The sequence below is a fragment of the Leucoraja erinacea genome, chromosome 4 (genome assembly GCF_028641065.1).
Source record: "Leucoraja erinacea ecotype New England chromosome 4, Leri_hhj_1, whole genome shotgun sequence".
NCBI lineage: Eukaryota > Metazoa > Chordata > Chondrichthyes > Rajiformes > Rajidae > Leucoraja > Leucoraja erinaceus.
Window position 1 is genome coordinate 95,712,676 of NC_073380.1, and position 22,336 is coordinate 95,735,011.

Consider the following 22,336-nt stretch of genomic DNA (forward strand, 5'->3'; position numbering starts at 1 on the left):
TGAGATTAAATCTTACTGCATTAATTGAAGGGGTTAAATTTGGTTAAATAAAATGATAGTTTGAATTCAAAGTAAAACTTGTAATTTTTTTGCTTTCAAAACTTCACCATGCTCACCTTCATTAATGTTTCCTAGCTGGGCTTTATGCTCTCCCATCATAATATAACTGAAGCTTGCCTCTTGAAATAGATGAGCAAACATGGTAATTTAATGTCATGTGAAGATAGGGAATTGATCCTGGCTTTGCCAGCAATATCAGTCACTGAAAGTAAGCATGCAGGTACAGCAGGAGGCAAATTCAATTCAATTCAACTTTAATGTCATCGCACAAATACAAGTATGAGTACAACGAAATGCAGTTTTGCGTCAGTCCGTAGTAGTTGTACATAAGGAAAAAAAAATAGAAAGAGAGAAGATACAGAATAATCAAGAAATACAGAATAATTAAACAATGGGGACGGAGGGACCAGAGAAATCTATCGGCGGGACTCCGAGTTCAGCAGTGTGATTGTGTTGTTGTAGAAGCTGTTCCTCATCCTACTAGTACGTGACCTGAGGCTCCTGTACCGCCTCCCTGATGGGAGGAGGGCAAACAGTCCATGGTTGGGGTGGGAGGGGTCTTTGATGATCTTCCCAGCCCGTCTCAGACACCGTTTTCGGTGGAGGGCATCCATGGCAGGGAGCGGGGCACCGATGATGTTCTGCGCGGTTTTCACCACCCGTTGTAGTGCCTTCCTGTCCGCAGCAGTGCAACTGCTGTACCATACCGTGAAGCAGGTATGGTACAGCGGTAAAAGTTGGTCAGGATCCGGGGGAACAGGTGGGCTTTCTTGAGCCTCCTCAGGAAGTAAAGGCGCTGCTGTGCCTTTTTGATCAGCTTGGAGGTGTTGAGGGACCAGGACAAATCCTCTGAGATATTTACTCCGAGGAATTTATAGCTGGAGACGCGCTCCACCTCAGTCCCGTTTATATGGATGGGGGTATGACTGCCTCCTCTGGTCTGCCTGAAGTCAACAATAATCTCCTTCGTCTTTTTGGAGTTGAGGACGAGGTTATTGTTGGCACACCAGGCTGTCAGGTGCTGGATCTCCTCCCTGTAGGCTGACTCATCGTTGTCGCTGATCAGTCCTACTACCGTGGTATCGTCAGCAAACTTAATAATGGCGTTGGATCGTACTTTGGGATGCAGTCGTGGGTGAAGAGGGAGTAGAGGAGAGGGCTGAGCACACAGCCCTGTGGCACGCCGGTGTTCAGTGTTATAGTGGAGGAGGTGAGGTTATTGACCCTAACAGACTGTGGTCTGTTAGTGAGGAAGTCCAGTGTCCAGTTGCAGAGGGAGGTGGAGATGCCAAGTCCGCTGAGTTTGGTGATCAAGCTGGCGGGGATGACGGTGTTAAAGGCAGAGCTAAAATCAATGAACAGCAGCCTGATGTAGGAGTTGTTGTAGTCCAGGTGGGTCAGGGCAGAGTGTAGGGCCGCCGATATGGCGTCCTCTGTAGACCTGTTGGTCCGGTAGGCAAACTGGTGGGGATCCAGTGTGGGGGGGAGGCAGGCTTTGAGGTGAGCCAAGATCAGCTGCTCAAAGCACTTAGCAATGACAGGGGTGAGTGCCACTGGGCGGAAATCGTTGAGACTCCCTGTAGCTGACTGTTTGGGCACTGGCACGATGGTTAATGTCTTGAGGCAAGTGGGGACAACACCCTGGGCCAGTGAGAGATTGAAAATGTCGGCGAGGACTGGGGATAGTTGTCCAGCACATGCCCTGAGCACCCGGCCAGGGATGCCATCGGGGCCGGCAGCTTTGCGCTCATTCACCTTGCTCAGTGCATCTTGTTCAGCAGAGGTGGAGAGGCTGAGAGGTTGTTCATTCGGGGGTGGAGCAACTTTAACGGCTGGGGTTTTGTTGTCTCGGTCAAAGCGAGCATAGAAGTGGTTTAGCTCGTCAGGCAGGGTGGCGTTGTCTGGGGGAGGGGTGTTAACTTTCTGATAATCGGCAAGGGATTTGATTCCTTGCCACATGCACCTGGGGTCAGAGTTGTTGTGGAAATGCTCCTCAATCCGCCGTTTATGATTTAGTTTAGCAGTCCTAATTCCCATTTTCAGATTGGCCCTGGATCAGCTGTATCCCTCAGCGTCGCCAGATCTGAAAGCGGCATCGCGAGCCTTCAGTAGGAGTCTGACCTCCCTGCTCATCCACGGCTTCTGGTTAGGGAAGGTCTTTATCTCCTTGTGGGTAGTGACATTATCGGTACAGAATTTTATATAGTCCAGAACTGTTGAGGTGTACGAGTTGATGTCCATTTGTGAATTGGAGGTGGACTGAGTAGCAAAGAGACTCCAGTCTGTCTGCTGAAACTGCTCCTATAAAATAGAGACAGCCCCCTCAGGCCAGACCTTCACTGTCCTCATGGTAGGTTTCACACGTCTGATCAGAGGTGTGTATTTGGGGAGCAGGAACAGGGAGAGGTGAAGGTTACACAGAAAAGCTGGAGAAACTCAGCGGGTGCAGCAGCATCTATGGAGCGAAGGAAATAGGCAACGTTTCGGGCCGAAACCCTTCTTCAGACTGATCAGGGGTGGGGGTGGGTGGGGACAAGAAAGGGAAAAGGAGGAGTAGCCGGAAGGCTGGAGGGTGGGAGGAGACAGCAGGGGAGCTGAGGAAGGGGAGGAGACAGCAAGGACTAACAGAATTGGGAGAAGTCGATGTTCATGCCCCCGGGGTGCAGACTCCCCAAACGGAATATGAGGTGCTGTTCCTCCAATTTCCGGTGCTGCTCGCTGTGGCCATGGAGGAGACCCAGGACAGAGAGGTCGGAGACGGAGTGGGAGGGGGAGTTGAAGTGCTGAGCCACCGGGAGGTCAGCTAGGTTATTGCGGACCGAGCGGAGGTGTTCGGCGAAACGATCGCCCAACCTCCGCTTGGTCTCACCGATATAGATCTGCTGACATCTAGAGCAGCGGACGCAATAGATGAGGTTGGAAGAGATGCAGGTAAACCTCTGTCGCACCTGGAACGATTGCTTGGGTCCCTGAAAGGAGTTGAGGGGGGAGGTAAAGGGACAAGTGTTGCTATTCACCCGGAAGTGGCGGCGCTGGTGAACGGCTGCGGCTCGCCTGCAGTCCGTTTGTTTTTACTTTTATTGTGTTGTCAACCATAAGTCCATTGGTGAGGAGTATTGTGGGCATTCCTGAGTAGTCAAACACAATCTCATTTATTCCCCGTTATTCTCCATAGAATCCTTTGATTGCTCATGGCCGATTGGGAAAGGGGGAGATGCAGCGAGACCTGGGTGTCATGGTACACCAGTCATTGAAGGTAGGCATGCAGGTGCAGCAGGCAGTAAAGAAAGCGAATGGTATGTTAGCTTTCATTGCAAAAGGATTTGAGTATAGGAGCAGGGAGGTTCTACTGCAGTTTTACAGGGTCTTGGTGAGACCACACCTGGAGTATTGCGTACAGTTTTTGTCTCCAAATCTGAGGAAGGACATTATTGCCATAGAGGGAGTGCAGAGACGGTTCACCAGACTGATTCCTGAGATGTCAGGACTGTCTTATGAAGAAAGACTGGATAGACTTGGTTTATTCTCTAGAATTTAGGAGATTGAGAGGGGATCTTATAGAAACTTACAAAATTCTTAAGGGGTTGGACAGGTTAGATGCAGGAAGATTGTTCCCGATGTTGGGGAAGTCCAGGACAAGGGGTCACAGCTTAAGGATAAGGGGGAAATCCTTTAAAACCGAGATGAGAAGAACTTTTTTCACACAGAGAGTGGTGAATCTCTGGAACTCTCTGCCGCAGAGGGTAGTCGAGGCCAGTTCATTGGCTATATTTAAGAGGGAGTTAGATGTGGCCCTTGTGGCTAAGTGGATCAGGGGGTATGGAGAGAAGGCAGGTACGGGATACTGAGTTGGATGATCAGCCATGATCATATTGAATGGCGGTGCAGGCTCAAAGGGCCGAATGGCCTACTCCTGCACCTAATTTCTATGTTTCTATGTTTCTATGAATTGTGTAAATGTATTCAACACCCACAAACACACGTAGGTACATTTTGTAATGTTGTAAATACTGTAGTGGCCATTTGGCTTATTTTGAATGTCATTAATAATGGGCATGTGCCTTTAAATGTTATACTGCCCGTTATTATGTGGGTGGGATTTATTACGTATTCTAGGGTGTGTTTGGTGCTAGGTTTCTTGTGCAGAAGCTTAGTTTTTAGTTTAGTTTTGAATTTACATGGGGAAGGTTTACTCTTCGACCATGTGACATTTAACCGAGACACGAGGAGTTTTCTAACGTTTAAGCGATATGCTGGAGTTTGACGAAGATTAAAGTGTACGAGTCAGATAGAAGGTCGGATGTACCTTATAGTTTTTCTTCAACAATAAAGAAACTATTAATCAAAAGACTCTGTTATGAAGATGTATCTGTAAAGAAGCTCTGAAGGCCTCATGGAGAGCTCACATGCATATTACGACATTCTCCTTTAACCATGTAATTTCCTTAGTGGCTAGAGGGAGTAATCGCTTGAACAATGTAAAAATCTGCTGCTACAAATACTGTAATTGCTCCATGACACAATTTAAAGAAATCTGGCCAACATAGAAACATAGAAAATAGGTGCAGGAGTACGCCATTCGGCCATTCGAGCCAGCAATTGATCATGGCTGATCATCCAGAATCAGTACTCTGTCCCTGTTTCTCCCTATATCTCTTGATTCCATTAGCCCAAAGAGCTATATCTAACTCTCTCTTGAATACATCCAGTGAGTTGGACTCCACTGCTTTCCATGGCAAGGAATTCCGCAGATTCACAACTATCATGGTGACATTTTTTCCTCATTACAGTCCTAAATGGACTACCCCTTATTCTTAAACTGTGACTCCTAGATCTGGACACCCCCAACATTGGGAACATTTTTCCCGCATCTAGCCTGTCCATCCCCTTAAGAATTGTATCTATCTATCTATCTATCTATCTATCTATCTATCTATCTATCTATCTATCTATCTATCTATCTATCTATCTATCTATCTATCTATCTATCTACTTGTAAAATCTGAATTGATCTTTTGTTTGTTCGTTTGTGAATCACATCTTCTCCAAAACCCGATGCGCTAATGGTGAAATGTTTACATACTCCAGTAGAGGTTTACCTGGGGGTGGAGGAAGGGGGAGAGGGGGGGAGTAGAGGGGGGGAGGATGATGGGGGGGGTGTAGGGGGCCCTCACTCTCTTCCCCCGCTCTCTGCCCCTCTCCCTCTCTGCCCCCCTCCCTCACTAACCCCCCCAACGCTCTGCCCCCCCCCTCCTTCCTTCCTGCCCCTCCCTCCCTCCCTGCCCCTTCCCTCTTTGCCCCCCCACCCTCCCTTTCTACATGCCATTTCCGGCACCCGCTGTCATTCACCGGCTGCAAGAATAAACCTGACGGAGCACAGTGAGCAGACGGGGGCTGCTGTGTTCGCCGGTGGGGGCGGTGACCACCACGATGAGCCATGTGTCTATGAGTGCAGCCGGGGCTGGGAGCCACTGAGTGCGCCGGGTCCTGGAGCCGTGAGTGTAGTAGGAGCCGGAGCCGCTGGGCCCACACACCTACCTCCCACATACACACTCTCCCCCACCACCGCACCCCCCCCCCCTCCCATATACCCACCCTCCCCAGCCCCCATAACTCCACCTCCCCCCACACACACCCTCCCCCACACACCCCTCCTCCCCCACACCCCCTCCCCCCACATACCCCACCCCCACACCCCATCCCCAAACACACCCCTCCCATACACACACACCCCCTCCCCCCACACCTGCCACCCCCCACAAACCCCCCCCACACACACCCTCCCCCACACTCCCCACACACCCCTCCCCACACACACCGCTCCTCCCCACACCCCATCCCCACCTGCCCTCCCCCCCACCACCCCCCATCCCCCCACACAAACCCCCCCACCCACACCCCTCCCCACACACACCCCCCCCACACACCCCCCCCCCACACACACCCCTCCTCCACACACCCCCACACACATACCCACACACACCCCCTCCCCACACACTCCCTTCCCCTATGTTTGGATAAAATAAAGGGAACTTGATCCAACAGTGTGTGTGAGAAGGTGCAGATGCCGGTTTAAACCGAAGATAGACACAAAAAGCTGGAGTAACTCAGCGGGACAGACAGCATCTCTGGAGAGAAAGAATGGGTGATGTTTCGGGTGGCGACCCTTCTTCAGACTGGCCCATTCCTTCTCTCCAGCGATGCTGCCTGCTCCGCTGGGTTACTCCAGCTTTTTGTGTTTATCCAACAAATAACTTTTCTCAAGCATTTTGTCAAGAGGCGGTTTCCTCCAAATAAGATGAGCTAATGCAGTAAACAATGTGAACTTCCTCGAGACCACAAAGTAAAAGGCAAGGGAATACAAAACTACCCACACACACACACACACACAGACACACACAGACACGCACACACACACACGCACACACACACACTCGCACACACACACACACACACACACACACGCACACACAGACACGCACACACACACTCGCACACACACACAGACACGTACACATACACACACACACACACGCACACACACACGCACACACACACACACACACGCACACATACACACTCGCACACACACACACACTTGCACACACACACACACTCGCACACACAGACACGCACACACACACTCGCACACACACACACACACACACACACACACACACACTCGCACACACACACTCGCACACACAGACACGCACACACACGCACTTGCACACACACACACACACTCGCACACACACACTCGCACACAGACACGCACACACACGCACTTGCACACACACACACACACACTCACACACAGACATGCACACACACACACTCGCACACTCGCACACACACCCACGCACACACACACACTCGCACACACACACACACACGCACACACACACACACACACACACACACACACACACACACACACACACACACACACACACACACACACACACACACACACACACACACACACACACACACACACACACACACACACACACACACACACACACACACACACACACACACACACACACACACACACACACACACACACACACGCACACACACACACACACACACACACACACACACGCACACACACACACTCGCACACACACACATACGCATACACACTCACGCACACTCACACACACTCACACATACACACTCACAAGCACTCACACACACGCACACACACGCACACATACACACTCGCACACACAGACACGCACACATACACACTCGCACACACACACGTACGCATACACACTCACGAGCACTCACACACGCACACTCTCACATGTACACTCTCCCACACACACCATTGTGTGTACTTGCATAATGCACTGCAAGTAAATCGATGACATTACCACAGACAGTACCATTTGAGCCCCACATGGCTCTTGAGTAGCTGGCCAGTCAACTCTAAGCTTCCAGGAGCTGTAATGAATCACAGATTACCACATCCGAAAGTTTAATGTTTAGCTAATTAATGATTATTGTCATTGTCATTTTCTGACCACAACAAAGTAGAAGGCCATAAACTCAGAGGAAGCGGGAATTTTTACTGAATTACATACCAGGATATCTAAATCATTTATACATGTTGAGACAAACTGTCACTCTCATTCTCGTTTACTTTCTCAACCCAGAATTATTTGTACATGATATTGAAATGTAAATAAACCCTTCATTTCAGATTCAGATTCAAACTTTATTGTCATTGTGCAGTGTACAAATACAGAGACAACGAAATGCAGTTAGCATCTCACCCAGAAGTGCGAACACAGAATAATGGAACAGTAAAATATATATATGTATATACAGTAGCAGTAGTGCAAATTTCGGGGGGGGGGGGGGGGGGGGGGGGGGGAGATCAGTCGGTCACTGGAGGAAGTAGTGTCTGAGGAGGGTGGGTATGACTGGCAATCATCAAGGTACAGTGTTGAGTAGTGTAACAGCCACAGGGAAGAAGCTGTTCCTGGACCTGCTGGACCGGCAACGGAGAGACCTGTAGCGCCTCCCGGATGGGAGGAGGGTAAACAGTCCATGGTTGGGGTGAGAGCAGTCCTTGACGATGCTGAGCGCCCTTCGTAGACAACGCTTGCTCTGGACAGACTCAATGGAGGGGAGCGAGGAACCGGTGATGCGTTGGGCAGTTTTCACCACCCTCTGCAGTGCTTTCCGGTCGGAGACAGAGCAGTTGCCGTACCATACTGTGATACAGTTGGTAAGGATGCTCTCGATGGTGCAGCGGTAGAAGTTCACCAGGATCTGAGGAGACGACGAAAGAAGAGCTCTACATCATGGCGGACACGGAACGCGTTCAGGTGGGGACGGAGGGAAACAGATTTCCATGTCTGGATGGTGCGTGACTGTGGGCAAGCTTCAGTCAATTAACCAGTTTTCTTTCTTTTCCTTGGCGATAGGGGGGGGGGGGGGGGGAGTGGGTTTGTGCAGGAAGAACTGCAGATGTTGGTTTAAACAATGGGTTTGGTAGAGGTCGCATGCTTAAATTGCCAGGGTGAGTAACTGCAGTGCATTTTGTAGACAGCACCCGTCACAGCCACTGTGTCGTAAATGCTTCCCCATTAAAGATCCATCCGATGGACCTTACTGATGAATCATTTCTCATTGGTCTTCAGGCAATGCATTCCAGATCAAGCAGCTCATTGTGCAATATTTGAATTCAGTTCATAATCTGGAATTTGAGAAGGAAAAAAAGAAACAGCTGGTCTTAGTAATGCTGACCACAAAATTATCTGATTATCCGAGTGATTAGGAAAGCAAATGATATGTTAGCCTTTATGAGAGTGTTGATTACAGAAGAAAGGATGTTGTATTATAATTTGTAGAAGGCCTTGTTGTGACTGCACCTGAATTAGTGTGCACACATTTGATCTCTTTATCCAAGGAACAATAAACTTGCAACAGAGGGAGGGCAGCAAATATTTATTGGATGAGTTCCAGGGACGTCCGGTTTGCCATATGACGAGAGAATGAGTGGACAAGTCTGGAGAAGAGTCCCGACCCAAAATGTCATCTCTCCACTTCCTCCTTCGATGCTCCTTCATTTGACCTGTTAGAAACAGAAACATAGAAAAAATAGATGCAGGAGTAGGCCATTCGGCCCTTCGAGCCAGCACCACCATTCAAAATGATCATGGCTGATCATCTAAAGTCAGTACCCCATTCTTGCTTTTTCCCCATATCCCTTGGGTCATTTATCCCTAAGAGCTAAACATTTAGCCCTAAGAGCTAAACCTACCTCTTGAAAACAGTGATTTGGCCTTTATTGCCTTCTGTGGCAGAGAATTCCACAGATTCACAACTGTGGTTAAAATGTTTTTCCTCATCTCAGTCCTAAATGCCCTACTCCTTATTCTTAAACTCTAAACACTGGTTCTGGACCCCCCCAACATCGGGAACATTTTTCCTTCATCTAGCCTGTCCAATCGTTTAAGAATTTTATATATTTCTATAAGATCCCCTCCCATCCTAAATTCCAGTTAAATTGCCCCTGGTGTGTGGGAAGTGAATGAGAAAGTGGGATAATATAGAAGTTATGTGAATAGATCAGAGGTCAAAGTGGACTTGATGAGACATAGGGCCTGTTTCCATGCATGTATCTCTAAAGCAAACTAATGAGTGACGATCTTAATGAACGGCAGAGTAGTCTTAAAGGACTGGATCTTATTTATTTTGTTCCTAGCTTTTGCACCTTATCCCTTAGGTATAATAAAAACACGGATCTTATTGTATTTAAAACAGCCCTCTAACTTGTTCGCACCACCTTCTGAGATTTGTGTGCACATAGTTGCAGATCCCTCTGTTCCAACATCCTTGTTTAGTTAACATTGCCTCCCTCATTCTTCCAAAGAAAAATTGGACCAAATCCTGCTGGCTGTTCCCAATAGTTCCGAGAAATGCTTAGCTGCTTATGGAAGTATGTTCCATTGATCTGAATGAGGATTCTCATCCTGGACATTCAGAGGGAAAATAGGAGTCATTTTTATTTATATATATTGCTTCATTTCCGTGCTTCAATTACTTCTTAATGCTTTAATATGTCTTTAATTTTTTTTATCATATAGTAGCTTTTATTCTTTAATTATTTAAATGACTTTAATAGCATTTAATTTTATGACTGAGGTAAGGCTTGTCAAACGTATTCCAGTTCAGTGCAGAGAGAGTCATCACACTATGGGAATAGTTACATAGAATAGAAATAGGCCATTTCCTAGCTTTTGCACCTTATCCCTCAGGTATGATAAAAACACGGATCTTATTGTATTTAAAACAGCCCACTAACCTGTTCCCGCCAGTCAATGCCAACTTTCTGAACAACCTCATTTTTATTGTTCTCCCAATTATTTCCCTGTAAGCCATTTTCTCTTACATGCCCATAATCCTCCACATTCTGGGTTGGGGCCTGTCCGGGCCCTTGCGGGTCAGAGTCCAAGTCTGCTCAGCGGCCGACGGGCCCACGGCTGGGGCCCGGGTTGGCACCACGGAGGCCTCAGCAGCGGTGAAGCCTCGCGACGATGGGGCCTCGGTGGTGGTGAAGCCTCGCAGCGGTGGTCTGAAGAAGGGTCTCAAATATTGCATTGGATCATGTCCCCTGCCAATCAAGTTTAAATCCTCCTGAATAGCACTAGCAAACCTGTCCACCACGATATTGTTCTCCCTCCTGTTAAGGTAAAACCTATCCCTCTTATACAGGTCACCTCCACCCCTGAAGAGACCCAATGGTTCAAAATTCTGAATCTCTGCATTTACTCCTGAGCCACAGATTCATCTGTCCTATCTTCCTATTCCTACCATCACAGGCATAGGACACTGGGAGAAATCCAGAGATTGCTTCTCCCTTTTTCCTGACTGTATATTCACTATGCAGGACCTTATCCCTTTTTCTACCTATGTCATTTGTGGCAATATGCACACCGATCTTTTGCTGCTCTTCCCCCCCCCCCCCCTGGAGAATGTTCTGCAGCCACTGCGACATCCTAGACCCTGGCATCTGGGAGCCAACACAGTTGAGTCTTGATTCCTGCCACAGAAGGTCCTATCTGTCACCCTGACCAATAAGCCTCCCATCACTGTCTGACTTCATGTTACCTGGCTGTGCCTCAGTCAGGCCTAGCAGCACAGGCCTGACTGCTGCTGCTCATCTCCCACAACTATCTCCAAAATGGTGCACAGATGATTCCTGCACTACTTTCTACTTGTACTTTAGGCATTTCGATATGATACGAAATAACTTTATTTATCCCAGGAGGGAAATTGATCTGCCAACAGTCATAAAACACAAAATACATGAAACATGAAACTAAAGTGACCAGTGGAAAGGATTGGGGATGTGCAAAGATTGGGTGAGGGGGTGGGGAAGGGAGTCAGTCTCAGTCGACCGAATGACAGAAAGGGGAGGGATTTTACAGTTCGATAGCCACAGGGAAGAAGGATCTCCTGTGGCGTTCTGTCCTGCATCTTGGTGGAACCAGTCTGTTGCTGAAGGTGCTCCTCAGGTTGATCAGTGTGTTGTGGAAGGGGTGAGCTGTATGGTCCAGGATGCTCCACTGTTTATCACCTCACTGTGACTCCTAGCTTTGAAGCTCTCAGTGTCCCAGATGATCCTGAGGTCACCCTTCTGCAGCTCCAGTTCCCTGATACAATGTCAGAACCTGCCCTGGATGCATTTCCTGTAGGCATAATCCCGAGGGATAACGGAAGTCTCCCTGACTGCCCAAGTCCCACAGGAGGAGCATATCAGTGCCTTAACTGCCCACCCTAACATACTAAGGCCAGGGTAGAGTTACAAACCAAAACTATATTTTATTGCATCTGCTGCTCAGACTCTTCACTCAATCCTTCCAAGCCAAAGCCTCGACACTAACCCTGAAATCGCAGTGATGTCTGCCCATGGAGATACAATATAGAAATTTGGCTCTATCGGTGAAAGATAACTTATGGACTGTTTCAAAGACTTTGTAAGAAGATAGGTGTTGGCCAGGGCTCCAGAACAAAAAGTGCCCTGCCTCTCAAACTATTGTCCCTGGATCTTTAAATGCCCATCAAATGAGGAAGGCTGAATATGGGAGTTGGGAGTTGGGATGTAAGTGAGAGTGGAGTGGGAATCAGTTTAACCATATAACAATATAGCAATTAGAGCACGGAAACAGGCCATCTCGGCCCTTCTAGTCAGTGCCGAACACTTTCACCTAATCCCATCTACCTGCACTCGGACCATAACCCTCCATTCCTTTCCCGTCCATATACCTATCCAATTTATTTTTAAATTATAAAATCGAACCTGCCTCCACCACTTCCACTGGAAGCTCATTCCACACAGCTACCACTCTCTGAGGAAAGAAGTTCCCCCTCATGTTACCCCTAAACGTCTGTCCCTTAATTCTCAAATCATGTCCTCTTGTTTGAATCTTCCCTACTCTCAATGGAAAAAGCTTATCCACGTCAACTCTGTCTATCCCTCTCATCATTTTAAAGACCTCTATCAAGTCCCCCCTTAGCCTTCTGCGCTCCAAAGAATAAAGGCCTATCTTGTTCAACCTTTCTCTGTAACTTAGTTGCTGAAACCCAGGCAACATTCTAGTAAATCTCCTCTGTATTCTCTCTATTTTGTTGACATCTTTCCTATAATTTGGCGACCAGAATTGTACACTATACTCCAGAATTGGCCTCACCAATGCCTTGTACAATTTAAACATTACATCCCAACTTCTATACTCAATGCTCTCATTTATAAAGGCCAGCACACCAAAAGCTTTCTTTACCACCCTATCTACATGAGATTCCACCTTCAGGGAACTATGCACAGTTATTCCTAGATCCCTCTGTTCAACTGCATTCCTGTTTGTTCCCAGTTTGTTGATTTAGCAGTGCAGTCCATCTGTATTGTGCTGGGGTGTCAGCTCAGATTATAGCCCAGGTAAGTAACCATTCTAAATCTGATAATGTGTATTCAGATTCAGGCTCCCCACTTTAATCCATAGCATAGGATTGCAAATTCGTACAACCAGCTGCTTACAGTTGAGATCGGAAAAGTTAACTCCAGCAGCGGATCAATTAAAATGCTCGTACTCCTGTGGGACAAGGGAAGAACAGCTAGTTCATGTCTTTCAGCACTATTGTTGGAAGATTCACACTTTGCAGGGTGACGGTAATGGAATAAAGAGTGAATACTTTTCAATCATGGTATTGAATTGGGAATATAGTTGATATTAACTAGGAATATGATGAACCTTGTAAAGTGACATTTGTGAAGACGGAATAAAGACACATGAAAAGTACATGGAAACGACTATACACCTCAGCAGTGGTGACAGCAACTCGTAAAACAATGACCACACGCCCAGCTGAGCCAAGCAGTGGCTGGTAAAGGGAGAGCAAGGAAGGAGCGAGTCATCAGCTTTCATCTGTTAATCTAGCGGATCTAAAGCAGTTAAAAATCAGGAAGCATGACACAGCCAAGGAAAATATCATTAACTTGCTATTCAATGTTACATCTTGAATAAGGTCCAATGGTTGGCTAGTTCTGTGTAATCATCCAATAACCTAAATATTTCCATCTCAACATCAGGAATTTATTGGCTAGGAAGAAGGAGGCCTCCTATGTGAGAAGAGGCTGGGGTTAGTTATAGGAGCATCTGGAAGAAGAGTGCCTGTCATCCTTGCAGCCTGATTAGGTTGCTACATTTTACTGACCTGAAGAAAATATCTTAGAAACATAGACATAGAAATTAGGTGCAGGAGTAGGCCATTCGGCCCTTCGAGCCTGCACCGCCATTCAATATGATCATGGCTGATAATCCAACTCAGTACCCTGTACCTGCCTTCTCTCCATACCCCTTGATCCCCTTAGCCACAAGGGCCACATCTAACTCCCTCTTAATTATAGCCAATGAACTGGCCTCAACTACCCTCTGTGGCAGAGAGTTCCAGAGATTCACCACTCTCTGTGTGAAAAAGGTTCTTCTCATCTCGGTTTTAAAGGATTTCCCCCTTATCCTTAAGCTGTGACCCCTTGTCCTGGACTTCCCCAACATCGGGAACAATCTTCCTGCATCTAGCCTGTCCAATCCCTTAAGAATTTTGTAAGTTTCTATAAGATCCCCTCTCAATCTCCTAAATTCTAGAGAGTATAAACCAAGTCTATCCAGTCTTTCTTCATAAGACAGTCCTGACATCCCAGGAATCAGTCTGGTGAACCGTCTCTGCACTCCCTATATGGCAATGAGTCAGTGTCTGTTCCCAGTGGAAGGCTCAACTAATGGAAGAGGATTATACTCAATTTGAGACTTTATTTAGCCCTGTATAATCGGTAACATACAGTCAATAATTTCGACACACTGGTGGGCAATAACAATGAGCAATTAACTTACAAAAGAAAATTGGACAAACTATAAATACAGATATCAATAGAAGATAGACACAAAAAGCTGGAGTAACTCAGCGAGTCAGGCAGCGTCTCTGGAGAGAAGGAATGTGTGACGTGTCGGGTAGAGACTTTCTTCGGACTGGTTAGGGATAAAGGAAACGAGAGATATAGACGGTGATGTGGGGAGATAATGAACAATGAATGAAAGATATGCAAAAAAAAGTAACAATGATAAAGGAAACAGGCCATTGTAAACTGTTCGTGGGAGGAAAATGAGTAGCTAGTACAACTTGGGTGGAGGAGGGATAGAGAGAGAGGGAATGCCGGGGCTACCTGAAGTGAAAGAAATCAATATTCATACCACTGGGCTGTAAGCTGCCCAAGAGAAATATGAGATGCTGTTCCTCCAATTTGCGTTTAGCCTCACTCTGACAATGGAGGGGACCTAGGGCAGAAAGGTCCGTGTAGGAATGGGAAGGAGAATTAAAGTGCCCAGCAACCGGGAGATCAGGTAGGTTCAGGCGGGCTGAGCGTAGGTGTTCCGTGAAACGATCGCCCAGTCTGCGTTTGATCTCGCCGATGTATAAGAGTCCATATCTTGAACAACGGATACAGGAGATGAGGCTGGAGGAGGTGTAAGTGAACCTCTGCCTAACCTGAAAAGACTGTCGGGGTCCCTGGACAGTCGAGGGAGGAGGTGTAGCGACAGGTGTTGCATCTTCTGCGGTTGCAGGGGAAGGTACCTGAGGAGGGGGTGGTTTGGGTGGGAAGGGATGAGTTAACCAGGGAGTTGCGGAGGGAACTCTCTGCGGAAGGTGGAAAGGGGTGGAGATGGGAAAACGTGGCTAGTGGTGGGATCCCGTTGAAGATGGCAGAAATTTCAGAGGATTATGGGTTGTATGCAACAGCTGATGGGGTGGAAGCTAAAACTAGGGGGATTCTGTCTCAGTTGCGACTCAGGGGAGGGGAAGTAAGGGCAGAGCTGCAGGGTACCGAGTCTTTTAGTTTATTTTATAGATAGTTTATCTATTATATATTGGCCTTGAGATATTATCGATATATTGCGTTTGCATTCACAATTAGTGTGATTCGGAATTAAAATGACACATTTTCGGTTGACTTAACGTTGACTTTTTGATGGCTTTATGTGCATCATCATGAATCAAGGCGCTGGACATCATTATACTTTTGTAATACATTCCACCCTCATCCAAAATCTGGCCTATCACCACCTGGTCACTCCTCAACATGGACCTCGTTTTCAGATATTGAATTAACAAATAACACAAAGGTGATCTGAAAATCAGGAGACTTGACCCAGGCTGTAGATTTAATGTAGACTGAGCTGGTGCTTCGCTGTCGGAGATGAAGTCAAACTCTGGCGATAACTGCCCTTTGAAGTTGGCATAGAGATGTCTTTGCCATGCTTCGAAAATGAATAACGTATTCTCCAGAGCGGCCTTGAAAACATTTCCAACTCGATCAACATTGTCACGTTCAAAACCGGATTTACCACTAGGCTTCTCAGGCTGAAGCTTAGGGCCTCGATATCTAGGGGGCCTCCGGCCAAGGCAGGACACCTGCAGTTCCCCTCTCTGTCACTCTCCGTCTCCACCGGGTATCCGCACTCCGCTCGCTTCTCATCAGCCGGCACGGCCGGCCGCCTTGCACATGCGCATTGCTACAGCCAGCACACCCTCCCCCTGTACAGGCACACAACCACAGCCAGCACATCATTGGCCGCCCTGCACATGCGCACTGCCACGGCAACTGATCGGCGCTGGGCACTTTCTCTCTCGCTTTGAATTGTGGGAGATCTGGCCGCCATTACTGTCCAGTCGCAGAATCACTCCTTAGAGCTGGAGTAACTCCCTGGAATAACTCTTGCTTCTGGTTTACTGGTCCTCCAAAAATATTCTAAATGGAATTTAAACTGGAGTTGGTGGAGGGTCCACCACCAAACTCCAAACTCTGAACAATAACAGCCCATTGCATTTTATCTGTTTATTTATTGTGTATATATATGGTCTATGGTATATAAACACACTGAACTCTTATCTTCTGTTCTGTATTAAGTTTACATACTCTGTTGTGCTGCAGCAAGAAAGAATTTCATTGTCCTATCTGGGACAGATGACAATAAAATTCTCTTGACTCTTGACTTGGACTTAAGCAAAAAAGGGTTCTTGGGAAAAAAGAGCTACCTTAACTTTAGTTGCGTCTGGTTGGGTAACTAGAGGGCCTATCCCACCAGCATGCGACTGCATGCGGCTAGCGCGACCTAACGTGGTCGCTTGATCCGTACGGCCTCACGGGGCCAGTCCCACTTCGATCGCCGGAGCCGTAAGGAGTTGTGCGGGGCTGGTCCCGACATCGCGCGGGGCCCCGAAAAACTGACACTGTCCAAAAATTCAGCGCGGCAACGGCCTGTCGGCCCGCAGCCGCATTGAGGCCGTACGCAGTGCCTTGACGGCGGATGCCTAGCACGTTTTGGGTTGGGTTCTGAAATAGGTTCCTGCACACCTTTGGAATGTGGAAGGAAACAAGAGCACCCGGAGAAAACTTATGCGATCAAAGGGAAAAGGAGCAAACTCCATACAGACAGCACCCATATTCACGATCAATTCCGGGTCTCTGGCACTTTTAGGCAGCAACTTTATTGTACTGCCCCATAGTCTTGAACTGAATTAAAACATACAGTAGCTGTAAGGGGGATATAGCGTCACTTGGAGATTTAAGACTGAAAATTGATATTTTAATTTTTTTAGTAACCAAAGTCATCAACGTATAATTTTTTGTGTGTTGGAAAACAAAATATAGTGGCACAGCTGGTAGACTTGATGCCTCACACGCCAGGGATCTGTGTTCGATCCTGTCCTCGGGCACTGTCTGTGTTGAATTTGCACATTCTCCCTGCAAGCTTGTGGGTTTCCTCCCACATCCCAAAGCCACATTGTAGGTTAACTTGTCTCTGTAAAATTGCCCCTAATGTGTAGGGAATGAGTGAGGAAAGTGGGATAACAGAACTTGTGTGAATGGGTGATAGATAGAAAAGCTGGAGAAAATCAGCATCTATGGAGCAAAGGAAATAGGTGATGTTTCGGGTCAAGACCCTTCTTCAGATTGATGTCAGGTGAGGGGACATGAAAAAGAAAGGAAGAGGCGGAGACAGTAGGCTGTGGGAGAGCTGGGAATGGGTGGGGAAGGAGGGAGAAAGCAAGGACTACATGAAATTGGAGAAGCCAATGTTCATACCTCTGGGATGTAAACTACCCAAGCAAACTGTGAGGTGCTGATCCTCCAATATGCGGTGGGCCTCACTCTGGCCATGGAGGAGGCCCAGGACAGCAAGGTCGGGTTCGGAATGGGAGAGGGAGTTGAAGTGCTGAGCCACCGGGAGATCAGGTTGGTTATTGCGAACTGAGTGGAGGTGTTGTGCGAAGCGATCGCCAAGCCTGCGTTTGGTCTCACCGAGGTTGATCATACGCTGAATAATCCAACCACATTTTTGTTTGGAAGTGGAAAGAAATAATAGAAATTGCATTCATTGCAACGTGTAAAAAGAGTTGAGATACTGTATTATAATTTTGCTGGGGATTGGTGAATATGTTTACTTTGTGACTTTATTTGAAGCAGAAATAATATGTGATTGCTTCATTGACCATAGTACCGACTGGTAACTACGCACTTCGTCCAAGCACATTATCGCACGCATCATGCAAGCCGTCTTAAATGATCACCTAAACTGTCATTTGGCAACTGCCAAGGTTGCCCGGCTGACAACAGAGAAAAAAGTTAAGTGAGAGCCCTGCAAGGTGTATAATATTTTTGATACTTTTTGATATTTTTGGGCCTTTCTTACATATGCTGTCACAACGCACTGTAGTCTCTAAACAACTCTTCAGTCATTCTCCTTTCCCTCCATTTCAGACTAATAGTGTTTTAAGCCGATAATTCGGGACTAGCACAGGCAATAAATAAATAAATAAAAAGCGCAGCTTTCCAGCCCCGTATCTCAACATCGCGGAGCTGGGGCTGCGGGCGTCCGGCCGCGGGCGGCGCTGGATTTGGAGCGCCACGGAGCCTGGGATCCGAGTTCGCCGGGGTCGGAGCTCCAACCGACGCGGCCTGAGGGCTACGAGTGCCCCGGTCTCCGGTCTCCAGGGAGGAGGCAGCCGCTCCAGACTTTCCAAGCCACTGAGGAATGTTTCACCCGACGCCGGAGTTCCATCTTCACGGCAAGAGGGCCCTGAAAATCATCGGACTGGCTGCAAGGCCACAAATGGGCCCCGACCTCAGGTGTTTCACAGAGGAACAGGACTTAGCTTTCTGGTGCCTTTCCCCACAGTGGAAATTTTTGATTCTGCTGTGGGGGGACGTTTGTGTTGAACTCTATAATGTGTTGTGTCCATTTTATTCATTTTTTTAACCTTTTTCTCTGGTTTGTATGGAAACATTATCTATTTTTTATGTAAAGCACTTTGGTGTCAATGCGAGTTGACAAAATGTGCTATATAAATAAAACTTACTTACTTACTTACTCATCGGCCACGCTCGGCTGCAAATCAGTGTCAATCTGGTGGACCATCTTCCTCTAGTTGTGGGGTTGGGGGATTGGGAGGGGCCTCACAAGTGGAACAGCCTCGGGCCTCACTTCATCTAAATCCGGCCCTGGCCACGCTGGTTCACTCATTATTACTTGTGAAGGTCTTGTATGGTCAATGTGACTGTTTTAATTTCCTATACCACTGCACCAAATGTAGTTTTGAACATAGAACAGTACAGCACAGGAACAGACTCTTTGTCATATGAAGTCAGTGCTGTCCATGATGTCAAATTAAACAAATCCTATCTGGCTGCACATGGTTCGTATACACCCTTTCCTTGTTCATGTGTCTGTCTGAATGCCTCTTAAATGCTGCTAACATAGTCATCCTTACCACCTCCTCAAAATGTTTAACACCAGCAAATAAATGTCCTACCCCCTGGAATCATGAGAGACATTATGCAAATACTGGCTTGTTCACAGATGGGTTTATAAACCACAAGTGGCATTGAGTAGCAGCAGTGTTCAGGTTATGGCAAGGTCAATTATTCAATTACTCAACACAGGGCGAAACGGTAGCAGCACGGTGGCACAGTGGTAGATTTGCTGCCTAACAGCGCTTACAGTGTCAGAGACCCGGGTTCGATCCTGGCTACGGGTGCTGTCTGAACGAAGTTTGTATGTTATCCCCATGTCCTGCATTGGTTTTCTCCAAGAACTTTGGATTCGTCCCACACTCCAAAGATAAAGATGTACTGGTTTGTAGGTTAATTGGCTTGGTATAAATGTAAAATTTGTCCCCAGTATAGGATAATGTTAATGCCTGGGGATGGCTGGTCGATTCGGACTCGGTGGGCCAAAGGGCCTGTTTCCGCACTATATCTCTAAACTATCCTAAACGTTCCAGAGTTCCTATGACGTAAAAGGAAGCCTCAGTTCATTCATTTTATTCTGCCTCTGGAGTGATCCCATTATCCCACCAATTTCTCTTGTGTCCAATAATGTGATCAGATAAATGTGATGGCTATGGTTCATACTCCATCCTTATACATCATGCTCCCTTTGGGTTGGGTTCTGCTGAAGACTGGCCAGCTAGCCTTTGGGACACAATTGATTAGCCACAGTGAGCGTGTCTGTGTAATGCTGAAGGACTGTCTCGTCACCATTGGTCTGCTGTGCAACTAGACTTCAATGATGAATCTGGCATAGAAACATAGAAACATAGAAAATAGGTGCAGGAGTAGGCCATTCGGCCCTCTGAGCCTGCACCACCATTCAATATGATCATGGCTGATCATCCAACTCAGTATCCTGCACCTGCCTTCTCTCCATACCCCCTGATCCCTTTAGCCACAAGGGCCACATCTAACTTCCTCTTAAATATAGCCAATGAACTGGCCTCAACTACCTTCTGCGGCAGAATTCCTGAGATTCACCACTCTCTGTATGAAAAATGTTTTTCTCATCTCGGTCCTAAAAGATTTCCCCCTCATCCTTAAACTGTGACCCCTTGTTCTGGACTTCCCCAACATCGGGAACAATCTTCCTGCATCTAGCCTGTCCAACCCCTTAAGAATTTTGTAAGTTTCTAAAAGATCCCCTCTCAATCTTCTAAATTCTAGCGAGTACAAGCCGAGTCTATCCAGTCTTTCTTCATATGAAAGTCCTGCCATTCCAGGAATCAGTCTGGTGAACCTTCTCTGTGCTCCCTCTATGGCAAGAATGTCTTTCCTCAGTTTAGGAGACCAAAACTGTACGCAATACTCCAGGTGTGGTCTCACCAAGACCCTGTACAACTGCAGTAGAACCTCCCTGCTCCTATGCTCAAATCCTTTTGCTATGAATGCTAACATACCATGATTCTGCAGTGACCACAGCTGATGGACTAGGGTAGACTGAATTCATGGTTCCTTGGCATTAGGTGCCACATCCTGTGGGCCCACTTACCTTCATTAAAAGGTTTATCTGGCTTTTCTCCATTTTAATTAATATTATTTTTTTAATTAAATATTAATAGTGAATTGTGTTTTAAGTGATTTTGAAACATAGTACAGGTTGAACACTGATTTTCCGGCAGCTGATGGTCTGCCTACCCCTGTATTCCGGACAAAATGACGAGAGTTCAAATTCCCTCGTTGGCCACAGATGGCATTGTGTGTAGTGAGCGCACTTTCCAGCTGTATCCCTCTGTCGTGAAATTACAATTAACCTGCAAATCTGCATGTCTTTGGGATGTGAGAAGAAGCCGGAGAAAAACTGCGCGGTCAAAGGCACAACGTATAAACTCCACACAGAGAGCACCCGCAGTCAGGGTTGAACCCGGGTCTCTAGTGCTGTGAGGCAGCAGCTCCACTTCTGTGCCACTCTGCCAGTGTTGGTTTTTGCACTTTTCTTTTTCTTTTTACTGTCTTGTAGAATTGATGTATGATTTATATGTAATACTGTATGTCTTTGTATGTTATCTGAATCCATGTACCTGTGATGCTGCTGCAAGTATGAATTTATTTGTACCTGTACCTTACCATATACCATATAAACTCCATATGACTTGACTATTTCGATTAGGACAGGCTCAGCTAATTCCAGTTCAAAATCTTCTTCAAGCAATCCATAATTAAAATCATGCAAACGCTGAAAACATAAAATTAAGAAAAATGTAGGAACATTCAGCATGTCAAGCCAGCATTAGCGCAGAGAAAAACGGGTGGAATAACATGAGGGGGAACTTCTTTACTCAGAGAGTGGTAGCTGTGTGGAATGAGCTTCCAGTGGAAGTGGTGGAGGCAGGTTCGATTTTATCATTTAAAAATAAATTGGATAGTTATATGGACGGGAAAGGAATGGAGGGTTATGGTCTGAGTGCAGGTAGATGGGACTAGGGGAGATTAAGTGTTCGGCACGGACTAGAAGGGCCGAGATGGCCTGTTTCTGTGCTGTAATTGTTATATGGTTATATGGTTATATGGATGAACTTTCATCAGAACTTGGAACAGTTGGATATAAAACACGTTATGTTGCAGGCAAGGGAAGAAAATAAAGAAAAATGTGTGAAGGAGCAGAGATGAATGGGAGTATGAGTATCAGGTGACTGAGAAAGGGTGGGAAAAGGCCAGTGAATAATAAAAGTATGTTTGGGAGAATGCATAAATGTAAGTAGTTAAAACACTCCATATAAAAAACTCCATCAGAGACACCATGTTTTGTTCAACCTCACCCAACCCATCTGGCCTTCTTCACAGCTCTCCAATCTCCCACTTTACTGGGCCCATGGATCACCTGTCGTTAATATTCAATTATGCAAACTGAATTGTGTTTAC